The sequence below is a fragment of the Apium graveolens genome, chromosome 11 (assembly GCF_009905375.1).
Source record: "Apium graveolens cultivar Ventura chromosome 11, ASM990537v1, whole genome shotgun sequence".
Taxonomy (NCBI): Eukaryota; Viridiplantae; Streptophyta; class Magnoliopsida; order Apiales; family Apiaceae; genus Apium; species Apium graveolens.
Window position 1 is genome coordinate 200,785,586 of NC_133657.1, and position 23,017 is coordinate 200,808,602.

Genomic DNA, 23,017 nt, shown 5'->3' on the forward strand with positions numbered 1-23,017 from the left:
TCTGATGAAAGAAGAGTACATAACACTACCAATGATCCAACTTCCTTAAGTGAACCAGGTGTTGGAGCAACTCCTGAAAGATTGAATCGACTTGAATCTGTACAAATGGTTTACCATACCTTCTTGAAAGAACATATCTTGTTATATTTTATGACAGATGGAAGGGTATACCGTATTAAGAAAAATGCTATACCACTGAAGTATTTTGAAGAACTGGAACATGTTCTATTCCTACTTCAAGTGAAAGACAGATTAACAGATAGTGCTGCAGGATATTTAAAGTCTCAAATTCAAAGACAGAAGAAGCTTTATTCTGTAAAGTCTGACAGCACATACTATCCCAAGTACAGAGATCAAAAGGGTGATATTATCGATATGAAGTCTAACTCTGCTAGGATTATAACTACTTTTCTGGGTTATAAGGCTGTGGAATTCAATCTAGAGTCTGACAAGGCAAATCTGATTAGACTAGATCAGGAGATAACAAAAGCTAAGATAAATGATCACAGAGCAGCTATTTTTTAAACTGGAGAAGATACAGCTGAATTGATAAATGCTAAAAGGAGGATGGTCAATGAACTTGAATATGCAGAGAGATGTTTGTTGAAGAACTATCTCAGGACAACTCCTGATATCAAAGAGATCAGAAGAAATTGAAAGTTTAAGTCCAAGTCAAAGATCTACAACTACTTAAATTCACTACAAGAAAAATGTCCATAGACATCGGTTTATGGCCGATGTCTATGTTGTTTGGCAACCGATGTTGATGTCGGTGATGTCTATTCTAGACATCGGCCATAACCCGATGTCTTTACTTGCTTAGACATCGTTTCTAGCAAAAAAAATGATGTCCATGCATTGTTTTTTTACAAAAAATGTTAGAAATAAATAATTTAGTAAATAAATTACACCTATTATAATAAATTAAACATATAATGAGCTATGTTTTTTTCCACATAGACATCGAATATTTTCATTTAGGTGATGTAAAATCAGTTATTGAACATCGATTTATTTGGTAAAAGGTGATGTCTATGTTGGCACTTAGACATCAGTTTTATCCCAAATAAAGTGATGTCTATGTTCCTTTTAGACTTGAAAATGTCAGTCTTTGACATCAGTTTTTTAGGAAAAATCGATGTATATCAACCATTTTGACATCGGTTTTTCTTCACTAAAAATGATGTACAATTGCCTTTGAGATATCAGTATTTATATTTTAAAAGTGATGTACAATTGTTTTTTTGACATCAGTATTTTTTCATTAAAAGTGATGTACAATTATTTTTTTGACATCAGTATTTATTCATTGAAGGTAATTAAATAATGATCTAACTAAACACTTATATTCAACAACATAAATATCAAGTATCTAGTTTTATTACAGAATCGTTCAAAACCAAACTATTGTTATATGCTTGCTAAGCCATCCCTAATAACATAAATATTGAGAATATAGTGTCTTAGCTAAGCCATCCCTGCTAACAGCTGCACTAAGAGGATCAAGACTTCGTTTTATAACTTCTTTAGGAGTGATCATTACTCGTTTACACAACGCATCTTCTAGTCCTGCAGCTTCGCACCTAAAATATTTCAATCAACACTGGACCAATTATGGTTGCACTAATTTAAAACAAAGCATTTGCACTAATAGATTGCAAAATAACATCTTATGGTTTAACTGTTGAATTGAGTGAGCATTGCATCTGCAACAACAAATTAAAAATTAATAATGCTGTCAAGGTGAAGAATTTAAAAGCACAAGTGCTCCGAAACAGTGTGCAAACAATTGAACAAGTTAAACTGTTAAAGAAGGGAATCAAATGTAAACCTGTCCAGGATGCATGCCGCTTAGAGCTTCATCAGTAGCATAATACTCGAGAAGCCATAATCTAAAGCCAGTTCACAGAAAAGGTGGGAAAACACAATGCAGTCAACAATGGAAGAAAACTTATGCTTATTACAATGCTTTGTGTCTAACAATGTAGTCAATTCACTTCTGTATCAACCCAAATTAAGTTCATATTGTGAGGTGTTATCACAATGCCAACATCGATTGTTACCTTCAGAAATATTAAAATAACAATTCATTCTCAACTAGAAAACTCATAGCAGCCAAATTGCTGTAACACAAGTCATTCTAAATTTAATCTTTACCAGCGTGACTATACAACCGTAACTAAAACTTGTCATCATATCTGTTCAAAATCAGCAAGTTCGCAACCCTTGTGCGTGATCTAAAATCATATATACTCTAAATTTATATATACATAATTTACATTATGTATACATATATTGGTATAGAAATTACAATATGAAAGTTTGTGCCATGTCTGAATCATGTAAACAACAGCTATTTATAGTACATATAACATAGATAAGAAAACTTGAACCAGAAAAACAAGGAGGGGTGAGCAAACCTGATGGACATTGCTTGGTTCACTGCATATGATGTGTCATAAGCATCATTAGGAGGATCAGGAAGAGGACCTATTGCCTTTCCTTTAGAATTGGAATAATGCAAGATAGCAACACCGGTAACTCTCTGCAAAATTGATTCATTCACAAATCTAGGACTTGCTACAATATAGTAGTCACTACTTGCATTCTGATCCATAGTAACCAGAAAAGAATAAGGTTATCCAACATGGATGTGTAAGCTAGTATAATTACTTTGTTGCGTGTAGTACCCCTCAGTCTCTGCTAATAGCATATTGTGGCTCTGAATACGAAAGTTCAGACATGTTGAAACACCAACATTGTGCACACGAATTCGGTAGGTTTTTCCTGTACAATGCAAAGACATCAATTATTGTTACAAAGGCTTTAAGAATATACAATAGACTGAAATATTATCTAATACAAGTTCAGCTTGCTCTATAACATGTTTGCTAATCATGAATATACTTTAAAGCCATTAGGCTTAATTACTCAGTGTAGTCATGTAAAACTTGCATTGTTGAGGACAGCTTTAGTTTTACCTAGATCAACATTAATTGTTTTATAGTCAATGCCATTTGGTACACTCGCATTGTACTGATAAGGTCCCTTACCATTAATCAGGACACCATCCTGGCATTCCCAGGTCCTTGCCCGAGTCAAGGGATGTTCTCAGAGCCTATCTTAAAAAAAAATATTTAACACAATACAACTAATACGAAAATGATATACCCATAAAACATATATATCAATAGCAATACCTAACCGAATGGCTTTTGGTATACCAAACACCGATGAGAATCACTATATCCCGTCAGGCATATTAAATGGCAGCGGTATAACTTTCCGATTAGTAATGATGAAAGAACCAAAACCACCTGATGCCCTCTGAAAGTTGAGCGACGGAAAGTAAAAGAAGCTACCAATCTGATCCTTCACCTGAAACTCATAGGTCCAGTTCCACCCTGGTCGAATGGGACAGTTAGTGCCAAGAACCCCATTTTGCCAAGAAATACCACGCATTTGAACTCCAGGCCTAGAACACCAAAACAGAATACTTGCACCCTCAAAAGACATTCTTGAAACGAAAAACTTAAATCATTTCTAGAGTAAAAAACATAACCTACCAAGTTACAAGCGAATTCTCATTCAATTTGTTTCTCACATTCACAATGACATTTTCATTAGTGGTCACATTGAAAGTAGGACCCGAAAACTTTCCATTAACTGCTATAACCTGTACTAAAAACAGTACATAATATATTAGTATAACCAAAAAATGGCAATTCACGACAATGCAGTTTACATGCTTTTTGTCTAACAATAATATGATGAAGAGTAAATTCAATTGTAGCAGTCCACAGATAGAAGTGACAGGGTTCTATATCTTTGGGCATAATTAAAGAACCTTTTAGACGGATCTATGCGATAGCCAAAAAGTTACATAGTCACAAACACAACGTAACATAAAAATTAAATTATATAACATACAAACATAAAAGCATAAACCAATGAGTAACACAACCCAACTTTCAATCAAACTTTAAACAAATGAATACCTAGATATTAAATCCACAACCGTATACAAAAAAGGTCCTGTATATAACATAAAATTGAAAAGAATTAATAACTCCAAAATATATTGAATTAAATGAAAGCACCATACACAGGGCATATAAGCAAATTAGGGTTTCAATTTGGAAAAACCCCAATTTAACAAATTAGGGTTTTGATTTAAAGAAACCCCAATTTACAAATTTTGTTATCATGTAGAGAAGGACCATTTCGATTTAAGAATAGAGATGAGATAAGCTTACAAAGCTTAACAACAGAGCTTTAGTTGAGTTAAGATGATGAACACATGGAGATGGTGAGATGGTGAGGGGAGGTGAGATGGTGAGAAGAGGTGAGATGAGTGGAACTGAGATGGTGAGGTGAGTTGTCGAGGTGATAGTGAGCGGGGGGGAGATGAGTGTTTAATCGAGAGAAAATAATGGGGGAACCAAAATATTGGCTAATGAGCGGGATGAATTTTTGGGATAAGGGGGGAAATTTTGACTAAAGGGGGAAATATTAAGGTGGGCGCGAATTGAATTTTTTTTTAGGTAACTTTAGAAATCAGTTTTAAAATAACTGATGTCTTCGAATGGCAATGACATCATAAAAACACGGGATGATGTTATAAAATCTTTTAACATCAGTGGCAAACGTAACTGATGTCTAATGTGTGATGTCTATTGACATTTTTCTTATAGTGATTCTGAAGTTTATACAAACTGAAGCTGTTATCAAAGGGTAAAGATGGTAAAGCTGAAAGGACTGTAAGTTGTCGTTATCTAGTCAAATTCTCATGCATTTGTACTTAATGTTTTTGACATCATCAAATATCTGTTAAACTTGTATATTATGCTACTTTACAAGTTGGGGGAGATTGTTAGATATATTTGATAATGTCATCTGTAATATGATATGTGTTTAGTTTTCAGATCTTACATTACAGGATAAATCAATACTTAACTGGAAATCAGCACTTATATTGAAGACAGAACTTAAGATATCAGAACTTAAGTTATCAGAACTTAAGGTTTAGAAGATATTTATCAGGAGATAATATCAGGACTTAAGATGACTTTCAGATAAGGCAGGCGACTGATTAAAAGGAAAGAAGATCGAGACTAAGACAGAAAGAATTATGCATGAAAAAAGAATTCTATGAAGAATAGAATACTTGGAAGAAAAGATAACTAGTAGATATATTTTAGGAAGCAGAATTATATTCCATATCAATTAGAAGATTATCTTGTAACTGTGTAGTATATAAACACAGGCATAGAGTTTACACTATAAGTATTACGATTATCGAAGTAATTATTTTTTGTAACTCTAGCAGCTCTCGTGATAATTTGTTCATCAATGAGAGAGGACAGTTCCATATTGTAACAGAGTTTATTGTGTTGAATAAAATCTATTTTCTGTTACCTAAGTTCTTATATTCGATTTGATTGTGCTAAACACTGTATTCAACCCCCTTCTACAGTGTGTGTGATCTAACATAACTCATTTTCTTAGATTACAGTATTATTCTTTGAGAGCAATTATGGTTTTGGTTATTACATTTAAATACATTTCATTTTTCAATTACGATTGATAATATTTTAAATTAAGGTAGTTAATTACATAATTTAACTTTTTACTTTCAAATAATTGAGTCACTTTTGTGTGGTTTAAATACTTTTAAGTATTTTAGTATGAGTGTGTGTATTTGTGATTTAATGTAAATTTTATTAGTGGAAACTTCATATTTTTAAAATCACTTCACTTAATTTTGATAATTGATGTGTTTATGTGCTTTTAATGTTTTATTAATTGGGATTAAAGAAAATTCCTTAATTGATTTTTTAATTGATAAAGGTTTCATGGCTAGTACTATTTTAGGATAGTTTTATGTCAAATGGTTTTTTAGTTTTTAAAAGTATAGTAGTTATTATCTATTTAATAATCTTATTAAAGGATATCTTTTATTAAATATGTTACCTCTTTTGAATGAATCTTTATGTTTTATTAATTAATATCTTTTAATTACATCGATTTTTTGACTTGAATAAAACTAATTTTTTCATTAATGATTCTTAATTGATACTTTTTTAAGAAACATTTTTCAAATTGTGTTATTATTGTGCTTTTAAGAATTTTAAGGGTCGTTAAGTTTTAAAATAAATGGACTTCAAAACTCAATTTATAGAATGAAGTGTCATGTGAGATGACTTATTTGTTCCAATACGGGAGTGTCATATATGATAGCTTTTGACCATTTACTGGTTTTATGAGTCTTGAATGACTGATTGTAACCTATTATGGAAATTTTGTGTCTAACCAAAAATATCGTTTGGTTAGATCCTATTTTTTAATGCCGTATTATATGCAGATTCATTTTTATGTTTAAATAAAATTTTCCTTGTTTCATTTATTCTTATTTTCAGAATAATTGGAAAAGGTTCTACTTTTTTTCTTTTTTCAGACTTTATATCACAATAATTTAACGAGTGATCTTAAAGCACAAAACAATTTAGTTTCAAATTAATGATACAAGATATTCTTACAATTATCGAAAGACACTAGTTATTGTTAGTTTTGTATAAAATGTGAGTTATACAGGGCACTCTTTTTCCTTCTCGAGTTTTTTTCCATTGGATTTTACTCAAGTGAGGTTTTAACGAGGCCCTTTTTGTGGGCTATCTATTTCATGCATTAGGGTTTTATTGTCTAAACGTCCGGAGGCAACTTGCGTGCCTTTCGGTTAGATATGAACTTTGTGATTGGAAGATATACTCTTTTGTATTCCGAAATTTTATCAATGAAATTATTTCATTCTTTACAAAAAAAACTTATTTTCAACCTTAATTACTACTACCTCTATTCCATTGAGTTCTATAAGAATGAAATGGGCATTGAGTTTTATGCGAATGAAATGGGTACGAAGGTCAAGAAAAAGTGTAATTTAGTGTGAAAAAATATAAAAAGGTGGTAAAGTGGTGGACCAATTAATATTTAATGTATAAAGTGGGTGTAGTGAAGGAAAGTAGTGGTTGTAATTAATTTTATATTATAAAATTTTACTAATTTTGATAACTTTTCAAATGTATATAAATTAAATGGAACATCCAAAAAAGGAAAATGTATAGAAATGAATGTGATAGAGAGGAATATTTTCTTCACTAAATTAAATCTAGTGATTAAATGTCACTTTTACCTAATGATAATATTTCTTAGTACTTCCTTTGCTGCAATTGTTGGTACTATACCAACTACTACTAGTATTATACTAGCTGCTACTACTTATATTGATGACTATTCTCATTATGATTTTTTTGGTGTGTCAGAGAAGTATTTGTTGGTACTACGAACCGTCTGATTTGAATGATTACGATTTAATTTGTTACCCTCCTGATGTTTATGTATTTGATTGTGTTTCGTCTATGTTATTGGATTGTTACTCTCCTTACTGGATTCCCCCTATGCTATCTGAAAAACCCAAAAATTCTATTGTTTTTGCCTTTGATAAACAAATCTTTGTACTTTTATCTACAAACGGCCCGCAAGGTATGATCTACTTTGAGACCTTTCTTCCTTCCTCAAAATAATGACAATAATTATCACTTCATCAGGCTAACTTATCTTCTGAATACATGTTTGCAAAGGGGTCTATGGTTATGGGAAGGAAATTATATTTCATTTATGCAACAGGTTACGCATTTCATCTGTTTTGGTATGATGTAGACGATGCTTTATAAACCTACTGTAAATTTTCTTCTCTTCCTAGTATCTATTCAGATTTTGTGTTGGTTGGTGACTCTGTTTATTCATATGAACAGAACATGATAGGCTCTCTTAATGCTTCCTTTATTGCAGTGGTTGGTACTATACCAAGTATTACTAGGTATTATACCAGCTACTACTACTTATATCGATGATCATCCCGATCATAATTTTTTTGGTGTGTCGGAGAAGTATGTCTTTGTTTACCCATTTAATATTTGGTCAATGAACTGATCATCTATTCCGCATTGGAGGTGTCTATCTTGGTTTTGTAGAGTTCCCCGCATCTGTACAAGATTGTTACATAGATGAGATTATACTTCGGTGTGAGTTGCGTCTTGTTATTTTGGAGGTTATTAAAGGTAAATCGTTCAAGGTCATCCATGCATGTCAGTTCTCATCTCATCTCACCTATCCCCTTCTTATTCTCTCAGTGTCGCCGCTCGTGTTTATAGTAGTTAATAATTTTCTCAGTACCGCCTCATGTGTCCATACCAGTTGATTATTGACATCATAGTACTAGTTTAGACCAATTTTATTATTAAAAACATATGTCTGTCTTGAAGGGTTTATATTCATTTTGTATGCTTACCTACTCTAGGAGTGTTATTATATGATGATCGAAATATATGTACAAATATTGTAATGGCAACATAATTCAACACAACACATGTACAAATATATTTATTTTTAATGAATTACTTTAAATAAAAAATAAATGATAAAATATGTGATTTTTTGCAAATTTTTCTCATCATGTGTTGTTTAAATTGTTTTAATTTTCCAGAAAATAATTTTTTAAATGAAAGATAACATGTATAATATGCAACGGTAAAATTAATATTTTTTACAAATATAAATATAAGTATTAAAAAAATGATATCATTATGTTCTATGAGATTGCAACAATCACACATGTTCAGACTCACATAATTATATGATGTATTAGATTTATGGTTACGCCAGTATAAAATTATTTAGGATAAGAAATTCTCTGCACGAGACAATATAAAATTAACTCATATTTATGTTGTAATACCAATTTGTCATGTTTTTCTCAATTTTTTAAGTTATAAGAATTAATGAGTACTTAGACAATTTGAGTATTTCTAAATTTTTAATCTAATTTAGTAACAAAAAGGCTTAACAAAAAAAGTTGAAGGATGGTCCGGAGTATAATATAACAGTAACTAGTTACCAAATATTATCAGTATAAGGGAGTTTAGGGAGTTCGAACTTGCTAATCATGTTTATATCTCTCAAACATGAGCATATTTCGCTGTATAAGAGTTAATTTTTTATGTTAAGTTTTATGATGTATGAATAATCTCTAAGTTCATGGTCACAAAAATATTAAATGATCCAAGACAACATGTTTTGTGTGCATGACAATGAAGGTAATGATAACTATACATGCTACATACAAAACTTGCATTGATTATTTTTGTGCAAGACAAGCATGTACTTCAACAAGACTAAGTCAAATTAACAACCCTAAATAAGTTGTATTGTAATCTTAGTTTGCATTAGTACTTGTAACATTTAAAGTCTGTAAAAATGTAAAAGAGCAGACTTGGAGTCTTTTTGTTTAAACAGTATCAAGACTAAGGATTCTATCTAGAAGAAGATCAAGAAGATCATGCCTCAGAAGAATTTTGAAGAAGCTTGGAGTTGAATAAATCTGTTTGGATAAAAATATTCTAAGTCAAAGATCTCCACAAGTCACAGATTTAGTGTTATAGAGAAGTCACTCGAGAACTCCAAATGACTTATCGAGAAGTCATAAAAGCTTATAGAGAACTCACAGAGAGGTATCGACAAGCCAAATTGAAAACATGAGGATTGGAGATATCGACAAGTCATTTCTTCAGTAGAGAACTCAGAGTTATCGACAAGTCAACATTCATTAGAGAACTCTGAGTTATCGATAAGTTAAATTCCACTAGAGAACTCAGAGATATCGATAAGCCAAAATATACTAGAAAACTCTGAGTTATCGACAAGTCAAATTTGACTAGAGAACTCTGAGTTATCGATAAGTCAATAAACCACTAGAGAACTCAGAGATATCGATAAGTCAAAGTGAAGATATAAAGACTAGAGATTTCGACAAGCCAAATTTTCTTATAGAGAACTCAGAGACCTCTACAAGTCAAATTAACTATGGAGTATTAGAGATCTCGATAAGCCAATATACTTATCGAGATGTCAAGTTCTCTATAGACCAAATGGAGATCTCGAGGTAATATCTCAAAGTACAAATTTGCAGACCAGTTCAATATCCAAGATTCACAATCAATAAACAATCCAAACAGCTGGATTGATAAGTCTACAAAAAGCAGCTTGAATGATGTGCAAGGTCAATGGTGAAGATTAACTGACAAAGGAAGATCAAATTAAACACAGGATGTTAAGATATGCTAAGCCATAAATAGAAGATACACTTTTCCTAAAATGGAAATGACTAAGTGACTGCTTACTAAAGCTAATAGCATGTCTTATTGTACACTGTGTAAACCAGCAGTTAACTAAATTATTAAGTTAACACTTATCATTTAGTCAGTTTTTATAATTTAGATAAAAAATCTTGTAACACTCTTAAGAAGAAGCTAAGCTCTTTACCAACAAAGAGCCTAGAAATTTTGTAGCAAAAAAATCTTAATTTTAATATAAAATTAAGTGAATTTTGAAAAGATCTGTGTTCTTTATTATTGCATGCTTAATTTCTGCAAGTAACACATTTCACTACAAGATTTAATTTACTTTGTTCAACCATAAAAATTAGAAAAAAATTATAATAATAGTAAAACACATTCACCCCCCTCCCTCTGTGTGTTATTCATTTCCTAACAAGTGGTATCAGAGCAAAATCTGAAAGTAAACAGATTCAAGATCTTGGAAGAATGAATACACAGAAGATCAGTAGCATCAAAATTCCTACATTTGATAAAGATAACTACACTCTTTGAAAAAAAAAGTTGTTGTTTATCAGGATGGCCAATCCACTCTATATTCAGATTCTCAAAAATGGGCCCTTCACTCCTATGGTTAGAGTTGAAGAAATAACAGATTGTGATATGGTCATTCCAACTCATTATGCTCCAAAAGACCCTTCTGAGTACTCTGAGCCTGAAAAAGAGAAAGTTTCCCTGGATAGTGGCTTGCAACTGATATTGATAGTGTCACTTGATAATGTAATGTACAACAACATTATCAACTATGACACTGCTAAGCAAATCTGGGAAAAGATTAAAATACTCTGTGAGGGAACTGAGGAAGTTAGATCTAATCAAAGAAGGATACTGATTTCACAATATGAGGGTTTCATGGCCCAGCCAAAAGAAAGTTTAACTGATGTGTTTGAAAGATTCAATGAGCTGATAAATGACTTGCAGCTCCATGCCAAATACTATGAAGCTGAAGAAGTGAACTTAAAGTTCTTGATTACTCTCCCTGATCATTCGGAACAGAAAATCTCAGCAATCAGGGAAGGGAGAGACTTGAGCAGAATAACACTAGAAGTTCTATACGGAATTCTTAAAACATAGGAACTAGAAATGATTCAAAGGAAATCATTGAGATCTGGTCAAGGAAATGTTGTAGATGGCTCAAGTGCTTTAATTGTAAATGAAAGCCAATCATCTAATGATGAGCCAAGATCTCAAACTCCAGTTGCCTCACCAAGTGAGCAAAGAACAAATGATTCACAGGAACAAGTCATTCTGGAATTGGAAGAAGATGAGTTCTACACTCTTGATGAACTGGATGAACTAGATCAGTCAATGGCCTATTTGGCTAGAAAATTCTCTAACATTAGAGTAAAGAAGCCAAGATAATTCAAGGGTAAAGGATAGTCTTTCAACAAAGACAGTAGCTGGAAAGGAAAAGAGAAGTACACTTCTGATAGCAAGAATGGTTACAAAACTGGATTTGTTGACAGATCTAAGATAATGTTCTACAACTGTGATGAACTAGGCCATTTTTCTACAGAATGCAGGAAATCCAAGAAAGCAAAGAAAGACAAAGCTTATCTTGAACTGGAAGCAAAGTATGAAGCTCTTCTGAAGAAATAGCAAAGTAAAGCTTATATTGCATAGGGAAAAAGTTGGGATGACTCTGTTAACGATGAAGATGAGGAAGTTGGAAATTATGCTTTAATGGCCTTGGAGCAAGGAGAATCATCCTCATCAAAATCATAGGTACCAACTCTCACTACCATTGATTTAAATGTGAGTCAATATAAGGAAACTATAGAAAAGATGAGCACAAAAATATTTCACATTCATACGAGTATGATTGCTGCTAATGAAGAAGTTAGCAGATTGACAAAGATAAATGAGAAGCTTGAAAGTGAGAAACAAGAAACTGAATTGTTGTTGGTAGAGCTTGAAACTGTAAGACAAGAAAATGCATATCTGAAGAACAAGCTCAAGTATGCAAGTCAAATTGAAGCAGTGCTAAGGGAGAAGCTGGAAAAGAATGAAGTTCAATTGAAATCCTTCAAGAATGCATCTGAGTTAATTGGACAGTACCATGAGAAAAACAAGCCATGTGCAAACCTTGCCATTGGTCTTGATTATGATGCCTTGAACAGCAAGAATAAGAATATAGGTGACAAAGGGAAAGCAACAGAAGCTGAAAATGTTCCAATCATCCTGAAAAAGGTTGATTCACCTATGTTCAAGGCATGTGAAGTAAATTTCAATGAGGAGGAGTTGATTATCAAGCAAGAAATTGCTGATGAAGATAAAGTGAAGAAAAATACAGAAGCAACTTCATCTTCCAAAGATGAAGAGAAGCTCATGGATAAACAAAGCTCCAAGACTCCTGTCAAAGAAACCAAGACTGAAGATGCAAGAAAGAAGAAGAAAAAATAGAAATGGGAAAATTGGGATAAACAAAAGCAATAATTTTGCTTATGTTGCAGATGCTTCAAGAAAGAAGTGTGAAAAATATGGCTCTGTAAACCATCTAACTCACATTTGTAAAAAGGTTGTTAGCAAGCCAGCGGAAGGAGCATGCAAGTATAATGAAGCAGATGCAAATGATCCCTACTCACACTATACCATAGATTGCTTATAACAACCTTAAAAAAATGTTGCTATATGGCACAAATCCATTGCAATAGGATCTATGGCAACGTATATTGAAAAATGAGGCGTAACATTTGGTCTCGTTGCCATAAGAGCTTATGGTAACGAATTTGGGACCATATTGCAACAGAGTAAAGAAGTTGCAAATTCAGTTTGTAGCAACATTTTTACATGTACAGTAACGAATATAATAACATTGTAATACATAAGATTTCATATGTCAATTCAGTTTGTAGCAACATTTTTACATGTACAGTAACGAATATAATAACATTGTAATACATAAGATTTCATATGTCAACATTGTTTTGTAACCTTTTTTGTGATAAGTGTTGCAGTACATAGACTTACATAACATATTTCGAGTTAATTGCAACAAATTTTATTAACAAATTTAAAATATACGGCAACCATTTAACCCTCTGTTGCAACACAAATTTTTAAAAACAAATTGGCATGACCTTTATAATTCATTAATAACCACCAAATTTAATTGGTATATCCACAACACACAATCCAACAATTAATCCACAGAAAAGGAGTTTATGTAGTTTGGGATCTGGAGTTTGGGATCTTTGCTCATCATTAGAGGTCTGGCCATCATTCACAATCAGTGCACTTGAGCCATCCATTACATATCCTTGACCAGCCCTTAATGATTTCTTTTGAATCATTTCAAGTTTATAAGTTTTCAGAACCCCATAGAGCAATTCCAGTGTGATTCTACTCAAATCCCTTCCTTCTCTGATTGCAGAGATCTTTTGTTCCAAATGATCAGGGAGAGTAAGAAAGAACTTCAAATTCACTTCTTCAACATCATAAAATTTATCATGAAGCTACAAGTCATTTATCAGCTTATTAAACCTTTCAAACACATCAGTAATACCTTCCTTTGGTTTAGCCATAAAACCCTCATACTGAGAAATTAATATCCTTCTTTGATTTGACCTAACCTCCTCAGTTCCTTCATAGAGTATCTCAATCTTTTCCCAGATCTGTTTAGCAGTGTCACAGTTGATAATGTTATTATACATTACATTGTCAAGTGACTCAATTAGTATCAGTTGCAAAGCACTGTCTAGGGAAACTTTCTCTATTTCAGTTTCAGTATACTCATAGGCATCCTTGGGAGCATAATGAGCTGGAATAACCATGTCTCCATCTGTGGTTTCCTCAACTCTAACCATAGGAGTGAAGGGCCCATTCTTGAGGATCTGAATGTAAAGGTGATTGGTCATTCTTATAAACAGCAATATTTTCTTTTTCCATAAAGTGTAGTTGGCCTTATCAAAGGGAGGAATCTTGATACTACTGATTTTCTGTGTATTCATTTTTCCAAGATCTAATCTGTTTACTTTCAGATTTTGCTCTGATACCACTTGTTAGATATGAATACAACACAGAGGGGGGGGTGAATGTGTTTTGGCTTAAATGTTTACTTTTTGATCGACTTTGGGTTTAGCAGTTGGTTGTTATCAATGATTTTGTAGAATAGATGTTAAACATAAATAACAATGCTAATATGTAGAACAAAGATCTTCAAAACTCACTTAATTTTATATTAAAAATCAAGCAGTGTTTTGCTACAAAATCTTTAAGTTCTTGGTTTAGAACTTAGCTTCTTTCTTGAGAGAGAGAATTCAATTTCTAATCTATTCAATCCTATATTAAACAAAGGACCTCAGTTAACTTTATATGATAGTTAACTTTGGTTTACACAGTGAACAATAAGAAGTGCTAATCACTTTTCTAACCTGTCACTAATCACTTCTATTTAAAGGAAAAGTGAGATTTCCATATCTAGATTAGCATATCTTCATCCATTGTGTATTGGTTGATTCTCCTTTGTCAGTTAATCTTCCCCATTAATCTTGCACATCTCTCAAGCTGCTTTTTGTAGACTTGTCAATCAAGCTGTGTGAATTGTTTGTTGATTTGCAACCTTGGATATTGAACTGTTCTGTAATTCTGTACTTAGAGAAATTTCTTCACTTCGAGATCTCCAATTAAGCTGTAGAGAACTCGACATCTCGATAGGCATGCTGGCTTGTCGATATCTCTGAAACTTCATTGTTGACTTGACTTATCGACAACTCTGAGTTCTCTAGTGAATTTTGGTTTATCGATAACTCAGAGTTCTCTAATGGACTTTGGCTTATCGATAACTCAGAGTTCTCTAATGAGTTCTCAAAGGATTGGACATGAAGACATGAGGATAGGAGATATCGATAAGTCAACATTCATTAGAGAACTCTGAGTTATCGATAAGTCAAATTCCACTAGAGAACTCAGAGATATCGATAAGCCAAAATTCCTTAGAGAACTCTGAGTTATCGACAAGTCAAATTTGACTAGAGAACTCTGAGTTATCGATAAGTCAATAAACCACTAGAGAACTCAGAGATATCGATAAGTGAAAGTGAATATATAAAGACTAGAGATCTCGACAAGCCAAATTCTATTATAGAGAACTCAGGGACCTCTACAAGTCAAATTAACTATAGAGTATTAGAGATCTCGATAAGGCAATATACTTATCGAGATGTCAAGTTCTCTATAGACCAAATGGAGATCTCGAGGTAAAATCTCAAAGTACAAATTTGCAGACCAGTTCAATATCCAAGATTCACAATCAACAAACAATCCAAACAGCTGGATTGATAGGTCTACAAAAAGTAGCTTGAAGTATGTACAAGATCAATGGTGAAGATTAACTAACAAGGGAAGATCAAAGTAAACACATGATGCTAAGATATATGCTAAGCTAGAAATAAAAGATACACTTTTCCTAAAGTGAAAATGATAAGTGACAACTTACTAAAGCTAATAACATGTCTTATTGTACACTGTGTAAACCACCAGTTAACTAAATTATAAAGTTAACACTGGTCCTTAGTCAGTTTTAACAATTTAGATAGAAAATCTTGTAACACTCTCAAGAAGAAGCTAACCTCTTTACCAAGAAAGAGCCTAGAAATTTTGTAGCAAAACATTCTTAATTTTAATATAAAATTAAGTGAGTTTTGAAAAAATCTGTGTTATTTATTATTGCATGCTTAATTTCTGCAGTAACACATTTCACTACAATATTAATTTACTTTGTTCAACCATAAAAAGCACAAGAAAAGCATAAAAACAGTAAAATACATTCACCCCTGTGTGTTATTCATTTTCTAATAATTGTTGTAAAAGATATCATCGATGATGTTGGAGATCTTCATACATTAAACTGTTACCATCTCCAAATGTAATTTTTGGCGTCAACACAATTATTACTGTGAAGTTGAAATTATAATTGATCAGAATGATTCTTGTAGTACACTTGTAGTGAGACGTAATAATCGGTATTTAGATAACTTGATATTTTCAACTATTTTGACCACGCCTTATTTACCTAGCGTCTTACGATTTTCAGGAAAAAATTGAAAAGTGTAAGACAACTAGAAAAACCTATCATTTGAAGAAATTGTTGAATTACAACTCACTCATAATTTAGCATGATGGATGCTTGTGTCAGGAATCCAATTACCTTTATAACGGTCATATTTTTAAGAGTTATAAATTGTAATAGTAATTTTCAATATTCATAATTTTGTCGTCTATTTTTAAATTAATGTTGGTATGTGTCATGTTCAACTTTTTTATGTCATTCTTGTCACACAAGAAATGATCTTCTCTAAAAGATGAATATTCAATCCATCAAGTCTAGAATTCTGCACTTACCATATAATTTTTTCAATTTGCTAGCATTTTTAATAGTGTTTTTGTTTAAGATCCGATGACCCAAAAAATGTGTTAAATAATGTAAATAGAATACAAATATAAAATATATTTGAAGATCATATGATTGATATTTTTGCATATCATTATTACCATCAGTTTCAACATAGCTAATAAATCAATAAATCGCAACACAAGTTAAATAAATGATTAAGAATTTTGTAATGAGAACTTAAACATATGTCTCCGACTCTAATTAATATAAATTATTGATTTAACCCATGAATGTTCTGTTTTACCAGATCATATCTCTTCTAATAGTTTTTCTCGTTTACTATCTACAATAATATTTGTTTACTTAGGAGAACCCATAACCATATTTATAAAAATTAATATCATCCCATCAAAAATAATTTCAACAACAAATTGTTCAATAGCCACAATAACTAAACAAAGTTGATGAAGAAAACGACATACATAATATTTCTAGCTATTTTCTCTCATAATTTAGGTTTTTAATCTATTAAAATCCCACACATATTGTTTGCGCCATCCAAATCATTTCCTCTTATTGTTTTCAAATTCAGACCAAATTTAGCATGTAAAAATTTATAACAAATTTAAAGAAAAAATAAGATAATATCTTTTAACATACCTAAATTAATGAATGCAAGGCAATACAAATGTCTAAGTATAAAATGTCTTCCTTTTTCCTGATTTTGTAGGAAGGATTGGGAGGATGGATTTTTATGGCTCAAACTATGAATAATTTTAAAAATAATATATTATATTTATTTTTCAAAATTTACAGTGTAGTAAGAAAATTTCATCATTCCAAAAAATTGGTATTTTGTATATAATTTTTTATTTTTATTAATAATCATTGCTTATTAAAAATTGTAAAATAACAAAATGAAAGTCATATTTTGCAATAATTGCAGAAACATAAATATACAAAATAATAAAAATATTTGAGTTTATAAATTCAAAAATTTATTTATAATTTCTAGTGTGCAAGAATAATATATAGTGGAATTAGATTATCTTCGACAACTCTTTATCCAACCTTTTAATTTAAAACTTAAGGAGAGAATGAAAATATTATTTTGAGAGACCGTTAATGTCCTCTTAAAATCAGTAAGAGCAACTCCAAGAATCTCTTAAACATAGTGCACCAAAATAATATTAAATATTAACTCTTAGTTATCTAAAAGTTTCAAATAATTCTCATAATTAAACAATCTCCCTATTTATGTCTCTTAAACTACTTGTTATTATTTTTATTAGTATAAATAGTAAGTGCACCGTTGTTATTTAAATAAAAAAAGTAAATATTTGAAAAAATTAGAAGAAAGTGACTTATATTAATAAATAACGGAATAAGAGAATCTCTAACAACTCATCATTTGAAACTCCCAAGTTAAATTTTAAGGAGAAGTTTTAAAACAAATGCTCCAATAGCCTCCTAATTAGAGTAAGTTCAAGAGTCTCCTAACACCTCCTCAAAAAAATTATTATAAAATTGGTTCTTAATCATTTAAATACACACCCACGAGTGTGTGTATATATATATTCACTTCAACAATCCTCGTCCATATTCACCTCTATATATTTTTTAATCTATTTTCTATTTCATACATATTAATAGGATTCAAGGGCGGACTTTGAATCTGGTTTTGATATTAGTTAAGTTAGTAGTTATATTACTTGTTCGGTTTATTAAATTAAGAACTTTGTATTTGTCTCTAGTATAGCATTTTCCAAGTGTCTATTCCAGATTAAATTTATCAAGTACAGTTTTTTTGAAAGGACTTGCCTATTTTGTTTGGCCCCTAGCATGGCTTGTATGCTTTGGGCTATATCAGCTCTTTAAAAAAAACATATCTATAGGATTCCAACTATTATTTGTAGTACCATATACTGCATACTGTTGAGATAGTTTAGATACAGTGTTTAGAAAGAGTACTAAGAATAGAAGAATTGTTATAATAAAACAGTATTACATCCCAAAAAATTAAAAATGGTAAGTCACATAAGTGAAACTTACTGAAGCACCTGGTGGTATAAGGTTGTTAGGTATATGTTGTGTACTTGATGATAGATTGAACAAAACACCTTAGTAGATTTAACTTAATATTTTGTAGCTCTCGACGGATATTCTACAATAGTCCCGACAGATGAACTTTATAGTCCCGACGGATGGCAACTGAACATCCATCAAGAGTGTAGCTTATGTAATAATAAGTCTAGTAGCACATTCCTGTAAACAACAATGTATTAGTAGATGTTGTAGGATTTTAAGTCATGTTGACTACTAGATTGATATGGAGAATAGCTTGGCTAATTGTAATAACCCCCAAAATTTTCAACTTTTTGTAACCCTTGTGAATAGTGTTTTTGCTGAATGAGAAAACTTTTCATGTCACACTATGTAGGGGTTCTATTATGGATATTCTGAGATTTTATTAGTACTCTATATGGTATATGAGTGTATGTAAAGATCGTCAGAATCCAATTCCGAACACTTTGGTTTTTCCCGGAAATCCACTAGATACGGAAAGAATTGAGTATAAGGTAACAGGATAAAAATGATTTAAATTAAAGGATTATAATAGAGGATCATAAAAAGGAATATAATGTATTGAGAAAGGTTAAGGGAACCTAAGTAATAAGATCCCGGGTATGATCCTTCAAACGATAAACGAAAACGAAAGTTAAGCGAACCGTATAACAGATCAGCGGTCATTAGGCAAACAATTAGGAAGTTAAGCAAAGAGATTAGAGAGAGTGATGTCACCCAACCAATGAGAAGAGGACAAGGAGGGAAAGATGACATCACAACATGACATAGGCATGACATGGGAAGGAAGGAGATGTGGTGGATTTTTAACCACACAAAATCAAGGGCAAATAGGTAAATTACTAAAACAAAAACAAAATCAAATCAACCAAGCCAAGCAAATCATTTTCATCAAAACACAAAAATCATTTCTCTCATTCAAGCAAAGCTTGCTCTCGGCTTTTACTATTGCAAAGGGAGAAGAAATTCAAAACTCAAGATCCAAGCCTCCTAAATTGGTAAGATAATTCTCTAATCATCCTTATGCATAGTTATGGCTATATCATGAGTTTAAGCCATCAATTCTTTCTCAATCTTCTTCATTTAATCAATGAAGAAGACAATGAATAGTGTTTTCAAGTTTTTAACTTGAATTTTTTCTTATTTTCCTTTAAGATCCAAGCATTCCTAAGACTTCTCAAAGCTTCTTAAGGCTTCCTAGCTACTCCCACCACTTCAAGGAAGGTATATCATCTCCAAACCCTAGATTCCTATGTATTATAAGATGATTTTTATTAGTATGGTGATATTGTAGCTTAATGTTTGTGGTTTAGAGTTTGGGTTGAAGTGGTATTGAAATGGAATGGTAAATCTTGTTGTTTTGATTAAAAGAACTTAAGTATAGTTAAAGTTAAGCTTAGGCATAAGTATAAATGTTAAAATTGAATTGATTGGGGCTGTTATGATGTGATAAGGATGGATGTTGGTTGTATGTTTGATTTGAGGTTGAATTGTGGTTGGTTTTGAATGGTTTAAAATTGGAAAATCGCGTAAACATAGCCGTCGTAACGTCCGGTTTTCTTTAGACTGTTTTTGTGCATAACATTAGGACCTGAGAACCCCCTGCTAGATTTTGACCATTGCCATGTTTAGATAGCTCATGTTACCAGCTTCGTTTTGATATGTAGTTCGTTCGATTCCGATGCACGGTTTAGGAGAAACGACCGTTTCAAGTAACGGCGTTTTGCGAACGAAACTTTTCCCATCGCCTTACTTTGAAACATAGGTTAAAGACCAAAAAGGGGTAATTAATGTATGAAACAATTATGGTAAGAGTGTTAGGCAGTTGGTAAGATACTCGCAAAGGAATCGCCTTAAAACTCGTAATGGTTAAATTATTAAAAATGGTGGAGCCGAGGGTACTCGAGTGACTTAAGAGAAGCAGTAAGCGCAAAACAAGCGTTAGAGTCTAAGTTAGTTAAACATCGATTTACAAGTGACTTTGGTTTAATTCCAACTTACTTGTTGTTTATAGGTTACCAAACTCGTCCCGAGCCTTTTATCACCCCAAGTCGCTCAGGCAAGTTTTCTACCCGTTATAACTGTTGTTGTGATGTATATATGTATATGCATTATCTTGCGATAAATGCATGTTGGTTAATTAGCAAATGTTGCAATATATTGAAGCATGCTGCTATGGTATATATATATGCATGCCTATTTCGTATTCTTGCCATATATATCTGTTGATTCAGTTGATAATACATATGCTAGAGGATAGCGGTAACTTGCATATACCCTTAGTATAGGGACCCAAAAAGTGAAAACATTTTCTAAAACGGGAGTCGAGGATCCCGAGTAGATTTTGTATATATGTATATAAATATATATATATAAACTTATATATATATATTGTCATAGTTTTCAAAACTATTAATCGAATAAGGGTTATTCGATAACTTTATATTATTTATTGAATATTATTTCGAATATTATTCGAGGGCTTTTGACTTTTTTATATTATTATTGAATATTACTTGGATATTCATTCGAGGATGTATGACTCCTTTATTTTATGAATATTATTTGTAGTATTCATTCGAGGTATTATGACTCCGCTTATTACTTAATAATATTCTTTATTGTATTAAAGAATAAGGTGTCGATAATCAAACTTATTTTTGATTATTCAAAAAAAAAAGATATTACTCTCGTATAAGTATATCTTTGATTATTTACTATCCATTTCAAGTAAGTTTTCCAACATCTACCTCAATTATTCTTTATGGGAATATTATTTAAATAATAATATTCAGATACTTCTTTTATATATTGAGACTGATTTACTTTATTAAATCAGCATTACTCCAAACACTCTTTAAAGTGTTTTCGAGTCTTCAAAATGAATTTAAAAGGTAGAGCGGATCCCAAAACTTGTTTTCAAATTCAAGATCTTCCATTTTAAGGGGACTTGAATACTCGCTCAAAAATCTAATGGATCCGGCTCTGTGGTGTATTTTATATTCGCAACAAGGTTGCTGTTTTGATGAATGAATTGATTACTTGCCCAATGTTCGGGAAGTAAGCCCATCTAATTGAGTCGGCATAAGCGACAGGCCGGGGTACGGTCTATCAATGTGTAAGTGGCTGGGTGGCAGTCCATCAACGCGTAAGAGGCCGGGTGGCGGTCCAGCACAAGGTCCTTATATGGCCAGGGTGATGACCGGTGGGGGATTCATCCATCTACTAGTAGAAAAGGTTACTTATTGGTATCTTTGCCTGATCAGCAAGATATCGGGTTTATGCCAAAATTCTTTTCCTTTCCAAAATTTATTGGATGTTTCAAACTCTGTTCATACTTTACATAACAGAGGTTCCAGAAAATGTTTAAGAGATATATATGTGGATATATATATATATATATCGGGACTAAATAAAGTATCTTGTAACTTTATCTCATTTGATAATATTTCAAAGATTGAATCTATTCAAGTCTTAACTTATGGTCTTATCTATGGGATGAGTTGTTTTTAAAACCTATAATACTTTGAACAATGGTAGTTCAAGTAACTTTATAAATGATATAAGTATAGTGAAGTATTTGGTAACTTCTTCCCTTATTTTTGCTTATATCCAGTAAGTAATTATCTTACACTTGATAAGGTTTCCAGCAAGTTATCCATTTAGATACTTGCGTTATTGTTTACACTATATATTATCTTGCGAGCTGTAAGGCTCACTCTTGCTTTATTTCTTCATCACACAACAACAGTTAGGAAAGATGGCCAGACTCCAGCAGACCCAGCGCAAGCGCGTGGGAAGTGTCCCGCGTCTTCCCGATGATGTTGTAGCTGCTATAGCTGCAGAGGTAGATCTATTGTAGATCAGACCATCTACTTTTGAGAATCAATTATGTATAATTATGACTTGTGGTAGATAATGGCAATAAAATGTAAACTTCTTAAGTAATCATTTTGGGTTGTAATAACTTTAAAATTGTGGATTCAAAGACTTGTACATATTTCATTTTCATCTCTGAGACTATAACGGGTTGTGGTGTGTGTTAGTGTGGGGTCACAGCATAAGGGTATTTATTATTAATTAAGTGAAGTGATATTGTGGAAAGAAAGACCGTGACGACCCGGATCCCCGACCCCGGATCTGGGGGTGTTACAGAAATGGTATCAGAGCCAAGCGTTATAAACCTCAGAGATGATGCGACGATATAATAATAAACTCACAAAGATAATAAGAACTCTTGCCAAGTTCATGGTCGGACTACTTAAAGTAGCACTGACAGTTAAAACCCTTATGGGAACCCTTATAAGTATCATGATAGTAACTTAGCTCATTTAATGTGTAGGCGCCTGAGATAGAGGACCCTGAGATG

The 23,017-nt window shown here is 32.1% G+C and overlaps 1 pseudogene; it reads right to left on the minus strand.

Annotated features, from left to right (window-relative positions):
* Window positions 1-416: 416 nt before the first annotated feature.
* LOC141696498 (monocopper oxidase-like protein SKU5) lies at window positions 417-4,223 on the minus strand (annotated as a pseudogene).
* Window positions 4,224-23,017: the final 18,794 nt, after the last annotated feature.